A 13,904-nucleotide genomic window follows, 5' to 3' on the forward strand; every position below is an offset into this window, starting at 1 on the left:
TCGATCAAAACCTAAACAGTTCCCCACTTAGGAGCGTATTGGTACTCAGTTATAAATACTACTACTCCAAGATGACTGCACATTCCTCCTCAACTCCTCATCCACAAAAACAAACAAGTCATTCATCATCATTCCCTTGAGCCATGGCCAGTGTGAGTTCTGGGTCGAGAGATTGCCACCAGGGAGATGCGAGCATGGAAGCGGAAGCACGAGAGATGTCCCGCCTTGCCACGAATGCAGCCGGCATGTCCCGCCACGCGGCCGTAGTAGCACGGAGGTCCCGTCGCGCCATCGATGCGGCAGACTAGTCCGGCCACACCGCGGAAGCAGAAGAGATGTCCCGCCGCGCTGCGAATGCAGCAAAGATGTCCTCCCGCACCGCAGAAACCTGAGAAAATGTCTTGCGGGCAGGTGAGGACTGTTACAGGCGCATGCAGGCGATCGTCCATAGCCAGATGGATCACATCTCTGACTACGCGAGGTTGCAGGACGACATGAAAGCCTCTTTTGAACAGGCTACCGGCGTCATCCGGCAACTAAATGAGAGCAATGTGAAGCTCCGGGCCGAGTGCCACCTGCTGAGGGCGAAGATCGTCGGAAGTGCGGAACAGCAGGAGGAGACCACTGCCTTGTTGAAGAGGACCGGTGTCATCGTCGAGAAACTTATGGACGAGAATGCCATGCTGCGCATCGAGCGCAGAAGGCTCATGGAGGAATCTGTGGATGCTCTCAAGCAACATCTTGAGGACAAGAAAGAGCTCATCACCGCTCTCCGCGGACACTAGTTCCCGCGGCCTGCAGCAACGCATCAAAGAAGTAGAGATCAGTGAGCCAGATCGTTGTCTTCCTTCTTCTTTTGCCCTTGTGTATTTCGGGCATTTCCGCATGTGGCTTTTCTTTAATTATGTTCCTTTTTTGCGGGGATTTTAATTATGTTCCTAAATATGTAAGACAATTATTATCCATTGTCATCATCCTTATATTCATCATCCTTGCTATAAGTCGCAGTCGATGCTATATAGGTCTGTCGGATCTTAAATCAAGATCTGTGCAAAACTTTCTTTTCAGATTTTCATTTTTCTCTCTTAAATGTTAGTCCAGTGAGACATATAGCCACGCCGTAGAACTGAGGCTCAAGCACCATTAATGGAGACGTTGGGAGGGAGGTGCGCGATGGGTAGAGGTCAAAGGGCTCTCCTCCCAATGAGCACGCGCATGGGTCTGATCGCACGCCTCCCGTACTCAAATAGCTACCCCACACGACACCTCCTATGTAACGAACAAACCTCGAAGGATTTGAGTCTCTATGCTTACCGTGCTAGTCCCTGGATCGAACTCGCTAGCACACACGGTATAGATGAATACCAGAATAGCAAGTGCATCATTAATTACAAGGTATGATCCAGAATGTATAAAATAAAACAATTTGCATAGCGCTTGGCTAGCTTTATTCAATCAAACAGCGTAAAAGTAGCAGAAATAACGATGAGTCCCATCATCGCCCACTGGCGATGCTGAGTGTAGACTCGCGACCCTAATGGTACCTTACGCCTTGTCTGAATGTCCTACAACATGAGACATTGCAGCCATATAGGTCAATACTTTGAATGTATTGGCAAGTTACACAGGGGTAATAATATAGTAGACCTATATGTATATGCATAATATAACAAAAGGAAGGCTTGAGGGTTTATTTTGCAGAAAGCTGATTTTGTCCTCATAACTTCCTAATAGTCAAATTTTCGTTTAGTTCTTTTATTACTACAATTTAATACACGAGGTTGAGTTGGCAAAATCAACTCCAACCTCCCCTTTATTAAGTTGCCCACAAATATTATTAAATGTCACATCTGTCAAGATCATCCAACAACTGTCATGGCAAAGTCGCTCAAAATTGTCCATAACCAGGGACAAGGCTAATCATGATTAGTTTTAATACTCTGCAGAGTTTTGCACACTTTACTCACTAGACTCAACCTGAAGATTGAGACGAAGTCTTTCAGAAGTAGTCACCTCCACCCACCGGCAGCCGGTACACCTACTTATATCTACATCGGCTAGCTTACCTGGGCAAGGATCCCACAACCTACTCAACTAAGCCAGAGCCCATTTAGCTAGTGGTTGTGCATGGAAGCTACTAGTCACTAAGTCTGTCTGATCTTTTTGAGCCTGGGCGGCCGTCCACTTACATTCAGAGGGTATAAACCATGATGTTCTTGAAATCACCCTCCAATACCAATTCCGCCCAGAGGTGAATTAAAATCCTTAATTACAACTCAATTTGGTTATATTTATAATCATCATAAGCTCAATGAATACACGAACCACCCCCGTCTACAAAGCATAGCAACTACAACTACCACAATCTGCAATGACGGAAAGATAGCTCAATAGCATAGCCAACATATATAATACTCCTATATATGCATATATTCATAGTGTGATATAACTACATTCATAAAAAACAATAGGTAAAGGATGATCAAGATGTAACTTGCCTTGGTTCTAGTTGAGAAACTCACACTCCTGATAATAGTTCGCGTCGCACTCCGGACAATCTACACGTTTCACACAATTCAACAAATCAATAATCGGAACAAAAATAGAACCAAAACAAAACCAACAGCAAGAAAACCATTTTGAAAACTCAGCAACAGAAGCTTAACAACACCTAAATTGCACTACGGTCACAACATAGAAAGAATCACTCTATTCCGATAAATGGTTTGAAAGTTACGACCTTCAGAAGGTTTATTTCAAATTCAAACAAATTCAAATTTGAAAAGTGAAAACATGAGAAATTTTGGTGCTGTGATAAAGTGCTGAATTTTGTGATTGCATAGGAAAAAGAATTATCAAATTTGGAGTTATAGACTAAATGTTATAGCAATTTGATGTTAGAGGAAGAATCTGAAAAAAATACAGCAGAAAACGCCTGGTCGGAAATCCTTGTAGCGACTCATGTAGAACTGCCATGTGGTAGCGTGGGATTGGTTGAAGCTCCCGTGCGCGTGCGTGCTCACCAGGAAACAGAGGAAGACGATGGTGATTCGAGCGGTGGCGGCGACGTGTCTCTGATGGGTTTCCGGTGAAGCCAAGGCTACGGACGGGTGCGGTATGGAGTGGCGGAGGTGGTGGTGGTGGTGTCGGACGGCGGCAAGCCGGACTGTGCCGACGGCCGTGAGTTGCAGACTCCGGCGTGCTCCGGTGGCGTCGGGCGGCTCTCCGGCTGCGTCTCCGGCCACAAAAAGGTGTCAGACAAGTTCGTCTTGGAGAGGGGAGTCAATGGGAGCAGGCGGAGCGGCTTCGGGTGTTCTTACGTCGACGGGGTCGTCCGACGAAGGCGGCGGACTGTGGTGGTCCTCGACAAGATCCAAATCGCCCTAGCGGCTCGTGCTGACAAGGAAGGGTGGGGGAAATTGCACGTAGGGTTCCTCGAGGGCTTTTGCTCGCGCACGGCGCGATGGATGCGCTTGAGGTGGACCCGAAGCGCGTGCTTGAGTCGGGCTCAGCGTGTGTGCGTGCGTGCGGCGTCTGACCGGGGAAGGAGAAAGGGGTGTGAGGTCCACCCATCAGCGAGAGAGGGGCAGCGGGTCGGGCGCGGCTATGCGCTATGCTTACCACTTCGCGGTTAGGTGGTCCGCAGCGGTGGGAGCTGGGCCGCGGGGTTGGCTGCTGGGCCGCGCAGGGCTATGCGCTACACGATGGCTAGCTGATGTTCTTTTTTTAAAACACAACTACAGGACACAAAAATAACTAAAATAAAAACAACATAATAAAAACTAAAACAAATTATGTATATACACCCCATAAAATCTGTAATGCTAATATAAACTACAGGAACACTTGTTCCTCACCCAATGCAATTTTTGAAAATTCATTTTATGCAATTGGCCACACAAAACAGCAAAAAAACAGATAAAAAATATTTTGAAGATTGCAAAAATTTACCAGAACATATCAGATGAACTAGAAATAATATTCTGCACATTATGAACATTTTTAAAAACAGGGAAGAAGTCGTGTTATCTCCACTCCAATAAATTGCCTTTAGTTGCATAATGAAAAGAATATTTCTGAAAAGAAAATAATGCATGGAAAAATAGGAGGTGCATCTGAATGATCTATTAACATCCTAATTTAGTAAAATTGGGATGTTACAAACCTACTCCCCTTAAGATGAATCTCGCCCTTGAGATTCGGGCAGGCTAGCAAATAGGTGTGGGTGATCCAGCCTGAGATCTTCCTCTCGTTCCCAGGTAGCTTCGTCCTCTGTGTGATGATCCCACTGAACCTTGCATAACATGATTGTCTTGGTGTGAGTAACTATCTATGTTGTCTCCAGAATCTTAACAGCCTTCTCCTCATATGTCAAATCACTCTCAAACTGAATTGCCTCAAGTGGCACTGTGTCCCTCAATGGAACATCCATCATCTCTACATGTCACTTCTTCAACTGAGATACATGAAACACATTATGAACTCCAGACAAGCATTCTGGCAACTCCAACTGATAAGCTACCTCTCCTCTACGCTCCAAGATCTTGTAAGGCCGCACAAAACGTGGTGCTAACTTACCCTTATTTCCAAACTTCTTAATTCCACTAAGTGGTGAAACTCTAAGATATGCATGGTCTCCTACCTCATATGTCACCTCCTTACGTTTTGCATCTGCATAACTCTTCTGCCTTGACTGTGCTATCTTCAGTCTATCATGAATCAACTTGACCTTCTCCTCAACATCTCTGATCAACTCTGGTCCAAGGAATTGACGCTCTCCAACCTCATCCCACATCAGTGGTGTGCTGCACTTTCTACCATACAATACCTCAAATGGTGCCATCTTCAGACTAGCCTGATAACTAATATTATATGAGAACTCTACATAAGGTAAATTATCATCCCAATTGGACCCATATTCCAAAGCACAAGCTCTCAACATATCCTCCAAAATCTGATTTACCCTCTTTGTATGCCTATCTATCTATGGATGGAAAGTTGTGCTGAACTCCATCCTGGTGCCCAAGGATTCATGCAATTGATGCCAAAATTTATATGTGAATTGAGTACCTCTATCAGACACTACCTTCCTTGGAACTCCATGGAAACAAACAATTTTAGACATATAAATCTTTACTAGCTGACAAGTGGTATAAGTAGTCTTTACCGGGATGAAGTAAGCAACTTTAGTCAAACGATCAACAACTACCCAAACAGAATCATAACCTGACCGAGTCCTGGGTAGATCTGTAATGAAATCCATACCAATCTCATCCCACTTCGAATCAGGTATAGGCAATAGTTGTAGCAAGCCTGTTGGTCTCTGATGTTCTTCTTTAACTCTCTGCCACACATCATATGTTTCAATATATCCAGCAATTTCCCTCTTCTGGCTAGGCCACCAAAATCTTTCCCTCAAATCCAAATACATCTTAGTATTACCTGGGTGAATATAATAAGGTGAATCATGCGCCTCCTGAAGAATCAACTTCCTGATATCTGCATCCTGAGGTACACAAATACACTTCTCAAACCATATGGCCACATGTTCATCCTCATGGAAACCTTCTGCCTTACCTTTAACCACATTCTCTTTTATCTCAGCAATCTCCTTATCATCCTTTTGAGCTTCTCTGATCATGTCAAGCAAAGTAGGCTTTACCTCTAGTGTTGCCAAATATCCCTTAGGAACCATCTCCAACCTGAGATTCCTGAACTGTTCACATAACTCCGATGGCATATTATCAACATTAATTGCATTAGCATGGATCCTATGACTCAACGCATCAGCAACAACATTAGCCTTACCAGGATGATACTACACATTCAGATCATATCCTTAATAAGCTCCAACCATCTCCTCTTCCCGAGGTTCAAATCCTTCTGAGTAAAAAATATACTCCAAGCTCTTATGATCTGTAAATATATCACAATGATTACCAATAAGATATGGCCTCCAAGTTTTCAATGCATGCACAACTGAACCTAACTCCAAATCATGTGTAGGATAATTATGCTCATGATTCTTAAGCCGACGTGAAGCATATGAAACAACTTTACCTTCCTGCATCAAAACACTCCCAAGTCCTTGACGAGAAGCATCACAATATACCTAAAAGTCCTTATGTATATCTAGTAGAGTTAAGACTTGCGCTGTAACCAAACGCTGCTTCAATTCCTAAAAGTTGGCTTCATATTCATCAGTCCAAACAAAGTTTCAACAATTTAGTCATAGGCTTTGCAATCTTGGAAAAGTTCTCAATAAAACTCTTAAAGCACAAGTGCTCCCTAGGTGGTTTTGGTAATTAATGTCAACATATCTCCTGTTGGACTAACATTTTTATCTAGTATGTTTTAGATAAGTTCAACAGTGAAGTGGAATGGACTAGAGGATGTGAAACCCCTTCAAAATGCTAAGGACAAAGGATTGGCTCAAGCTCAAAGCTCAAGACTCTACATTTTCTATTTTAGTGATCCAGGATCACATTGAGTCTATAGGAAAAGCCAATACTATCAAGGAGGGATGAGGTGTTGCTTAATGAGGTTCTTGCTAAAAATGCTTAGTGATATGCTCCAAAACCCTCAACTACGTTCTCACATCCACATATGACCTAAACTAAAAGCCAAACTCATCCCCACCGATTCTTCTTATCCTGCGCCACCGAGTTTCAAATGTCTTAGCCACTGCCACAAACCCTAGGCAAATCGGTCTCACAAACAGGGATATCGGTCTCACCGAGATGGGATTGCAAACTCTCTGTTGCCTATTGCAATACTTTCGCTCTCACCGAGAATTGCAATCGGTCCCACCGAGATTGCAATGTAAACTCTCTGGTTCCCTTTTGTAACATTTCGGTCTCACCAAAATGAGCGATCGGTCCCACCGAGTTTACCTGACCAGCTCTCTGGTTAGCTTATTACCAAAATTGGTCTCACCGAGTTTGTGTAATCGGTCTCACCAAGATTACATTATGCCCTAACCCTAATCATATCGGTCCTACCGAGTTGCATGTCGGTCCCACCGAAAACCCTAACGGTCACTAGCTTTGCTAAATCGGTCAGACCGAGTTTAACCATTCGGTCCCACCGAGTTTGGGAAGTTATGTGTAACGGTTTGTGGAGGCTATAAATACCACTGCACCTCCTCTTCATTCGTGGAGAGAGCCATCAGAACAAACCTACACTTCCAACCTATATTTTTTGAGAGAGAACCACCTACACTTGTGTTGAGACCAAGATATTCCATTCCTACCATATGAATCTTGATCTCTAGCCTTCCCAAAGTTGCTTTCCACTCAAATCTTCTTTCCACCAAATCCAAATCCTGTGTGACAGAGAGTTGAGTGTTGGGGAGACTATCATTTGAAGCACAAGAGCAAGGAGTTCATCATCAACACACCATTTGTTACTTCTTGGAGAGTGGTGTCTCCTAGATTGGCTAGGTGTCACTTGGGAGCCTCCGACAAGATTGTGGAGTTGAACCAAGGAGTTTGTAAGGGCAAGGAGATCGCCTACTTCGTGAAGATCTACCGCTAGTGAGGCAAGTCCTTCGTGGGCGATGGCCATGGTGGGATAGACAAGGTTGCTTCTTCGTGGACCCTTCATGGGTGGAGCCCTCCGTGGACTCGCGCAACCGTTACCCTTCATCGGTTGAAGTCTCCATCAACGTGGATGTACGATAGCACCACCTATCGGAACCACATCTCAAAAATCTCTGTTTCTCCAATTGCGTTTGAATCTTCCAAACCCTTCCCTTTACATTCTTGCAAGTTGCACTTCACTTTCCGCTGCTCATATGCTCTTTGCATGCTTGCTTGATATGTATTGTGTTTGTTAAACTTGTGCCAGAACTCCACTTTGTCGGCGTTCTGGGAACGGGGGTCCCCAGACTTGCCTGCCTGCGGCCTACGGCGTGGCTCAAGTGGGGGCCCGACGAGGCCCATCTTCATCAGCACAAGACTCAAGACCCTCGCGAGGGGCCAAGCCTCGCGAGGCGGACGACACGGCACCTCCTCAGGAGCAGCCTCATCAGGATGGCTCGCGAGGTGGAGGAGACATCAAGGCGGGGTACCTCGTGAGGTGCCCGTGACGTGAGCCATGACGACTCAAGGCGCCAGGCGGGTGCCAGCGCGCGCAGCGTCCTTCTTTCCTCTTTGGTGCAAAGGGGACAAGCGCAGCCGCGGAGTACCGAGGCATCAGGCAAAGGTTGCCGTTCCGGTGCAACGAGACCAAGACCAGGAGGACTACGAGACGGGGGTCACCATGGAGGCCAGCGCAGCGTCATCACCAGAGCCTTTGGCAGGCGAAGACCGCTTTTGTCAGGATAGATGTACTAGCTGTCCCGCTTCAAATTAGCCCGCCATTGTTGGATCCCTTCCCGCTCAATATTTGGGGAGAGGACCAGGGCCACTATAGATAGGACTAGCCCCCCACATTGCAAGGGGGTCGGTTAGGGAGTTGGAGGTTCAGAGAGTTCTCAGTCACAGAGAGAGAGAGAGAGAGAAAGGTGGCTGCATTCTCCCTAGCAGTTCATCCCACTAGCCAAGAACAAACCCTCGCGAGGCTGTTCTTCCTTGTATCGTTCATCCTCACCAGCCCCAAGAGGCAATCCACAAACCACACACTGGAGTAGAGTGTTACACCACATCGGTGGCCCGAACCAGTATAAATCTTGTGTGTCTTGTGCATTTCTTTCAGTAGCTTAGATCCTTGTGAGACGGAGAGGTTGAAGGCGTAATCTCCATGCGCACCCCAGTGTTCGAACCTTAAGGGTCTGCTGGAACCCGAAATCCGACATTTGGCGCGCCAGGTAGGGGTGCACCGGAATTCGTCTTCCACCGCCCCGTTCTCCTCCGACCGCCGCGTCCATGTCTGGCGCTCACCGGGACCACGCCAGCGCCCGGCGGCCGCCGCCTTCCACGTCGCCCGGACAGCCCCCGCCGGTGGGCGCCCACGTCGTTCCCTATCGGCCACCGTCGACACCACCACCGGCCCGGCAGGAAACGAGCGGCGGGCGCCACCGCAGCATCCGCCCGCGCGAAGGTATGGCCGCACAACAGCGTCAACACCTCCGGTCGTTGCGGCCTTCCTTGGCGGCTCGCCGGCGCCACCCACAAGTCGCCACGTCAAGCCTTTTGCCCGTCGGGTCAATGCCGTTTCCACGCGGCAGGGGGCTCCCCCAGGCCGGGCGGCGCACGAGTTCAGCCTGACCTTCAGCTCGGAGGACCACCCCGCCAACCCGGTCGGTTCGGGCGCACTCCCCCTGTTGTGCACCCCCACTATCTGCCAGGTAGCCGTCACCAGGACCCTCGTCGACGGTGGTGCGGGCCTCTGCGTGCTTTCGGTCGAAACCTTCAGCCTCCTCTGCATACCTCGAGAGCGGCTGCGACCCAGTCGACCTTTCTCCGGTGTCGGGGGCGGATCGTCCGACTCCCTGGGGCAGATCCGGCTCCCGATGACCTTTGGCACCTATGACAACTTCCGCACAGAGATGGTCGACTTCGACGTCGCCCCCGTCGGCCTCCCTTACAACGCCATCCTCGATTAGCCGGCGCTGGCTCAGTTCATGGCCGCCACGCACCCGGCGTACAACCTCATGAAGATGCCCGGGAGCAGCGGTACCCTCACCGTGCACGGGGACACCGGGGACGCCCTGCAGGTGCTCGAGCTCGCCTTCAAGGCGGCGGCATCAGCACGGCCCGTCGACGCGGAGGCCCCTGCGCCCGAGAGGGCTGCGCCCGCCAAGAAGAAGCAGCTATTCACCCAGGACAAGGCAGAAACCAAGCAAATACCAGTCTACGAGGATGAGTCTTCCAGTGCCATTTTCACCATAGGCGCCAACCTTGACCCCGAGCAGGAGGAGGACTTGGTTAAGTTCCTACGCGCGAACAAAAAGGTATTTGCTTGGGAGCCAGATCAGCTGGCGGGGATCCCCAGAAGCGTCATCGAGCACCACCTCAACGTGTGCCCAAATGTGCGCCCGGTGAAGCAGAAGTCCAGGCGGCAGCCCCCGGAGAAGCAGGCCTTCATTGCCCAAGAGACCCGCAAGCTCGAGGCTGCCGGGGTCATTCGTGAGGTCCGGTACCCAGATTGGTTGGCCAACCCTGTCGTTGTGCCCAAAAAGGGGGGGGAAAGAGCGCATGTGTGTCGACTTCACCAACCTCAACAAGGCATGCCCGCAAGATCCGTTCCTGCTTCCACGCATCGACCAGATTGTCGATTCCACTGCAGAATGCGACCTGCTATGCTTCCTGGACGCCTTCTCCGGATATCACCAGATCAAGATGGCCATGGAAGACGTTGAGAAGACCGCCTTCTTGACCCCGTGCGGGGTATATTGCTATACATGCATGCCGTTCGGGCTGCGCAACGCTGGGGCAACCTTTCAACGACTGATGCACATCACCTTGGGCCAGCAACTCGGAAAGAATGTTGAAGCTTACGTTGACGACATTGTAGTAAAATCCCGGGAGGCCAAGACCCTGATACAAGACCTGGAGGAGACCTTCACGAGCCTCGACGCAGTAAACCTGTGGCTCAACCCAGAGAAATGTGTGTTTGGCGTCCCCTCGGGCAAGCTCTTGGGATTCCTCGTGTCTCATCGTGGCATCGAGGCCAACCCCGAGAAGGTCAAGGCTGTCGAGGACATGAGTCCACCAAAGACCCTCAGAGAAATGCAGAAACTCACTGGGCGCATGACAGCGCTGGGGCGTTTCATCTCCAAACTAGGGGAGCGAGCGCTGCCTTTCTTCCAGCTGATGAAGAAAAAGGGGCCCTTCAAATGGACTCAAGAGGCAGATAAGGCGTTTCAAGACCTGAAGAGGTACCTGACCAGTCCCCCAGTCATGGTGGCTCCGCGCCCTCAGGAGCCCTTGCTGCTGTACCTCGCTGCCACACCCTACTCCGCCAGCGCGGCCTTGGTGGCGGTTAGGGAGGAGCGCCAAATCAAGACCGCAGCGGCAGCACGAGGAAGGACAAAACGGGAACAAGGAAGGCCTGCAGAAGCCACAACCGCAGTTGAGGAGGGGCAGCCGCCGAGGAATGCACCAGAGGCAGGAGGGGCAGCCCGACCGGATAATCCACCTCCGGAGGCCACATCGCCTCGTGAGGCGCCCTTACCTCCCGATGGTGCAGCAACCTCGGATGCTCCTAGCCTTGTCGAGCACCCGGTTTACTTCGTTAGCACGGTGCTGCGGGACGCGAGGGCACGGTACCCGATGCCTCAGAAGCTCCTCCTAGCGCTACTGGTGGCCTCGCGCAAGCTGCGTCACTACTTCCAGGCTCATCCCATCAAAGTCGTCTCATCATACCCCCTGGAGAGAGTGCTCAGGAGCCCTAACTCAGCCGGAAGATTCGCCGAATGGAACATAGAGCTGCAGGCGTTTCAGCTCAAGTTCAGCACAACCAGGGTCATCAAGGGAGCGGCGTTGGCGGATTTTGTGGCGGAATGGACGGAGGCACCAGGCCTCGAGGCCGGCGAGGATCGGTCCCTCTCCCCCGGAAGCGAGGCACCAGACGGCTGGGTCATGCACTTCGACGGGGCGTTCTCCAAGCATGGCGCTGGGGCTGGGGCGGTGCTCATATCGCCCACTCAGGACAAGCTCTACTACGCTGTGCAGCTCTGTTTCCAGCACGGCGAAAAGGTCTCCAACAACATAGTGGAGTATGAAGGTTTGATAGCTGGCTTGAAGGCCGCTGCTGCCCTGGGGGTGAAACGCCTGACCATCAAGGGCGATTCACAGCTCCTCATCAATTTCTCCAACAAGGTGTACGAGCCGAAGGATGAGCACATGGAAGCCTACCATGCGGAGGTCCGCAGGATGGAGAAGCAGTTCTGGGGGCTGGAGTTACAGCATGTACCCCGTGGCACCAATCAGGAGGCTGATGACATCACCAAACGGGCGTCCAGGAGGTTACCTCAAGAGCCTGGCGTCTTCGAGGAGCGGCTCTTCAAGCCTTCAGCCCAGTCGTTATTGTCAAATACGGCTCAGCCTCGGGAGGAGCTCCCCCCGCCACCTGCCTCGGGAGCCCCGGTCTGCGGCTCGGCCTCGGGGGCTCGACTGCTCCTGACAATGGAACCTCAGGAGGGGTGCTGGATCACGGAGCTCCGAAGTTACTTAACGCAAGGGACCTTGCCGGAGAAGGAGGAGGAAGCGGAGCGTGTGGCACGGCAGGCCACGGCATATTGCATCAGGGATGGAGAGCTCTACCGGAAGCGACCAAACGATGTATCCCTGCGTTGCATCTCCAGGGAGCAGGGAAAGGAACTGCTGGAAGACATACACGGCGGAGACTGTGGACATCACTCATCATCACGGGCCCTCGTCGGCAAGGCGTTCCGTAGTGGGTTTTACTGGCCAACCGCGCTCAATGACGCCGTCGAACTGGTGAAAGCTTGTGAGGCCTGCCAGTTCCACGCCAAGCAAATCCATCAGCCGGCGGGAAGCTTGCAGACTATACCCCTCTCGTGGCCATTCGCGGTCTGGGGGCTGGACATCCTAGGCCCGTTCCCTCGGGCGCCAGGGGGCTACCGCTTCCTCTACGTCGCCGTGGACAAGTTCACCAAGTGGGCTGAAGTAGAGGCCGTCCGCACCATCCCCGCAGGTTCCGCGGTCAAGTTTATCAAGGGCATCGTGAGCCGGTTCGGGGTGCCGAGCCGCATCATCACAGACAACGGTTCGCAGTTCACCAGTAACCTCTTCAAAACGTACTGTGCTAACCTTGGAACGCAGATATGCTACGCTTCGGTGGCGCATCCTCGGAGCAACGGCCAGGCAGAGCGAGCCAACGCAGAGGTCTTGAGGGGCCTCAAGACCAGGACGTTCAAGAAGAAGCTGGAGGCCTGCGGGAGAGGATGGTACGACGAGCTTCCGTCCGTGCTGTGGTCTATCCGCACCACCGCAACCAAGCCAACTGGGGAGACCCCGTTCTTCCTGGTCTACGGAGCGGAAGCGGTCCTCCCTCACGAGGTCAGATGTCGCTCCGCGCGGGTCCTGGCGTTCGACGAAGCGCAGCAGGATGCCATGCGGGGGATGGACCTCGTGTTGGGAGAGGAACGTCGCCGGGAGGCCGCGCTGCGAGCAGCGAGGTATCAGCAAGCGCTGCGGCGATATCACTGCCGCAACATCCGCCCCAGGACTCTTGAGGTAGGAGACCTCGTGCTCAGGTGGGTCCTCTCCAGGGAGGGATTGCACAACCTCTCTCCCATGTGGGAGGGCCCGTTCAAGGTTATTCATGTTTCCAGGCCCGGTTCAGCGCGCTTGGAGACCCAAGAGGGAGTGCCAATCCAGAATGCGTGGAACATCCAGCACCTCCGGAGGTTCTACCCCTGAAAAGGCCCGGTGCCTGTGAAGCAAGGCGAGTGCCTGTGAAGATCATCTCTTTTTGTAAGGCCCGGTGCCTGTGAAGCAAGGCGAGTGCCTGTGAAGATCATCTCTTTTTGTAAGGCCCGGTGCCTGTGAAGCAAGGCGAGTGCCTGTGAAGATCAACTCTTTTTGTAAGGCCCGGTGCCTGTGAAGCAAGGCGAGTGCCTGTGAAGATCATCTCTTTTTGTAAGGCCCGGTGCCTGTGAAGCAAGGCGAGTGCCTCTGAAGATCATCTCTTTTTGTAAGGCCCGGTGCCTGTGAAGCAAGGCGAGTGCCTGTGCAGATCATCTCTTTTTGTAAGGCCCGGTGCCTGTGAAGCAAGGCGAGTGCCTGTGCAGATCATCTCTTTTTGTAAGGCCCGGTGCCTGTGAAGCAAGGCGAGTGCCTGTGAAGATCATCTCTTTTTGTAAGGCCCGGTGCCTGTGAAGCAAGGCGAGTGCCTGTGAAGATCATCTCTTTTTGTAAGGCCCAGTGCCTGTGAAGTAAGGCAAGTGCCTGTGAAGCTGTCGCGCTTTGGAAAAAGGCCCGGAGCCTGTGAAG

This window comes from Triticum urartu, chromosome 3A (genome assembly GCF_056163025.1).
Source record: "Triticum urartu cultivar PI428250 chromosome 3A, HENAU_Tu73, whole genome shotgun sequence".
NCBI lineage: Eukaryota > Viridiplantae > Streptophyta > Magnoliopsida > Poales > Poaceae > Triticum > Triticum urartu.